The following is a 3,425-nucleotide window of genomic DNA, read 5'->3' as shown; positions in this document are numbered from 1 at the left end:
GCCCGCCATGTTATTTTATGTCGCCTGCGAGAGCATAAAAGTTTTTAATTTCTTAAAATAAAAATTTTCTTTAGTTGATTAATTATTATTAATGTGTAGCTGCTGTTGTAATTATTCAATGTTTACAGGTCTTATGTGTGTATGCAGACAAATTGTTATCATCAAACCATCAGTTGGATGCAAGGCTGTGTGCAGCACATAACATTGTAAAATGTTACACGTGTAATACATGTTCTTTTTAGCTCAGTTTTATGTTATTTTTCTTTATTTACTTAGACAGTTTGATCTTTCATTAATGGAGTTATGTGGGTTTTAATAAGTGGACAAAATTTAAAGGATTTCTGTTAAAGTAACAAGCAAACATGTTTTTTATGCAACCTGTAATTCTCACTTAAAAATGTTAAAATTAATAAATAATGTTTTTTTTAACATTAAGGAGTAGTTACATTTATTTTTCATCACATTTAGTTACATGTATAAGTTTTGTGTGGCCCTTTGAGGATAACCACTATGATGATGTGGCCCTCAGTGAAAATGAGTTTGACACCCCTGTTTTAAACCTTTAAAACTTTCGTTTTTGAACATAAATATGAATGAAGACAGACAGGAATATTAATCCAGAATAAATCAAGTTAAACCCTAAATAATGTACAGTACAGACCAAAAGTCTGGACACAGCTTCTGATTCAAATGAATGAGAAGGTACACACTTAAAGAACAATGCAATTATTTGTTTGCATCTCTTTTTACATAGAAGCACTGGATATTTTGACCATTTCTGAACCCTTGCTAAAGGTTTCTGCTCACATAGCAGAGGATTTTTGCATAAAATTTACTGTAGACCTCCCCCCACTCCTTCCCCATTTTTCTCTTATCAGTCTAAACCCGTACTTGAAACCAAAGAGATTGGTTTCAAGCAAACCGTGAGATTTTCTTTTAAATAAAAACCTTTCTTTGTAAGTGCTTGATGTTTTTTTTTTTTACAATGTGGAGTTGTGTCTTTTCAGCTTCAGGGTGAAACCGCTGAACCCCCTAAAAGCTGTGCAGACCTGCACAACCATCCAATCTCCAAGAAGGTAAAGTCAAGCCGAGGGGCATGGTGATGATCAGTTTTCCCTGTCCTGACCTGCTGATCTACAACCAGAGAAACCATAAGCTTAGTGTCCTGTCAATCATAAACACAGTGGAGTCCTCATTCAGGTGGGTCTATGCTTGTTGTTCTTTTTTGTTTCTTGGAAGGGAGTACGCTGATGCCACTCAAGCCAAGTGTTAAACAATTTACCTAAAGGGGAGTTTGCCTCTGGTTTTCTACATCACTTTAAAAAAACTTTCCCAACACCTTCTAAAGTGTAGATGATGTCTGTGCACAAGAATGTGTGCACCATGTCAAAATGGGTTTATGTTGACCTTACCTCATTGCGTGTTCTAGCCTTTTTTTCATAGGTAACTTTTTTGGATTCTGTCTGGTGCTTTTCACTTTTTGACCTTCAATAAAACCATTATTCATACTTCCCAATGGCTACACTATAAAAAGACACTCACAGAGCCCCCAATTGTTGGCAACCTGAATTGGGATAAAGTTAAAGGTTGAAGTCCCATCAGTTGTAAATGGTAAATGGTAAATGGCGTATACTTATATAGCGCTTTCTACCTTCTTACGAAGGCCCAAAGCGCTTTACAGTCACAGTCCCATTCACCCATGCACACACACATTCACACACTGATGGCGGCTCCGCTGCCAAACACTGGCGCCAACCTCCCACCAGAGGCAAGGTGGGGTTCAGTGTCTTGCCCAAGGACACTTCGGCACATGGGCGTGCAAGGCGGGAATCGAACCTGCAATCTTACGATCATGAGTCGACTGCCCTACCACTGCACCACGGCCCGTTGTAACACTTCCGGATGTGTGAAATTTGTTCTTCACATTTGAGCCATCCCCTAGGGCAGTGTTTTTCAACCTTTTTTGAGCCACGGCACACTTTAACCTTGACAAAAATCCCGCGGCACACCAGCATCCAAAAAAATAGATAAATAAAAAAAAAGAAAAAGCTCAGTCTGTATTGATCTACAGCCGCTCTGCAATCTCACATGCATTTTTGTGATAAATGTTGCAGAAAAAGCTGGAAGCTGCAGCTGTTTTTTCTAAAAGATGTATTAAAAATTAAGTCAAAAGATTCAAAAACTGTTTGATGTGTGTTCGTTGTTTTAAGACGTTAAGAGGAGAGACTCATTGTGCGCTAAAACAGTCACTTTACTGCATCATGGGAGAAGTAGTGCCCGTAATCCGCCGACCGCGGAAAGACCAGCGTCTTTGAGCTTCATGGTTTTGTTCACTTGTTCCAGTCTGATACCAGATTCTGTGGAAAGCTACACCGCTAAAGACGAGCTTTAGCTGCTATTTTTGTTAGAACAGAGAGACTTTTTTGCGCTAAATCGAAACAAGGAAGTGAATACTTTAACCACTTCTGATTGGTCAGACTGATGCCATGTGATTAAGCCTTCAAGAATGATTGGTGGAGACAGTTAAAGGGGCGAGACTTTTCCTTACACAGTTATAGCTGCAGCTAAATCGCGGTATCCCGTTATTCTTATCAAAATGTCTTTAATAGAATCAAATAAACACAAAGAAAAAAGTATTTTATGATATTTCATATTCTTAACTTCTCAGTGTTTTATCAGGGCCTGTTTGGATGAACAAAGAGCTGATTTCCTGGAGATGGTAATTGCTTTTAGATCAGTTAATGAGGGCAATTTCTCACGGCACACTTGACCATCTCCCACGGCACACTAGTGTGCCGCGGCACACTGGTTGAAAAACACTGCCCTAGGGGACCAGTGGGCTGCAGTCACAGCCATCCCTAGGAGCCATTTGCTGGTACAACTCCCAAAAATGCTTCTCAAAACTCAGTGTGAAGCAGGGAGCGGTTCTATTTTAAGTCTTGACCCAACATTGATTTGAACCCCCCACCTCCCAGTTTTAGGATGGTCACTCTTCCACTAAACCACAGAGCTGATCAAGGGTCCAATCATCAGAAGTACAAATGTAATCTGAGACTCATGGCTACATTAGCACCTATGGATTTTAATACCAAAAAGATGATAACGTGTATTAGTCAGGCATATGGCAGTTTTCTATAAAGGTACAAACATACAAAGGAGATAGAGTAAAAAAAAAAAAAAGCAAACTTGTGGAAGTCCCTGTCCTAAAAATCCCTGAAACTGTATAATTAAACGACATGCAGTGATTGAAAATGAATTAGCTTCAATTATGGAGTTTTAATTGAAAAGGGTCATTTAAAAACCCCAAATGTTCCATCAGAAATTCAAACATTCCCCAGAGAAAAAGGCACAGAATATGATTCTCCATAATGGACTGTGAAGTATAATCAGTTGGGCCAATTAACTAATTTTTATTTGACTTGGGT

The sequence above is a fragment of the Oryzias latipes genome, chromosome 4 (assembly GCF_002234675.1).
Source record: "Oryzias latipes chromosome 4, ASM223467v1".
NCBI lineage: Eukaryota > Metazoa > Chordata > Actinopteri > Beloniformes > Adrianichthyidae > Oryzias > Oryzias latipes.
The sequence above is the reverse complement of the archived record's forward strand: the minus strand, read 5'-3'. Positions refer to the sequence as shown.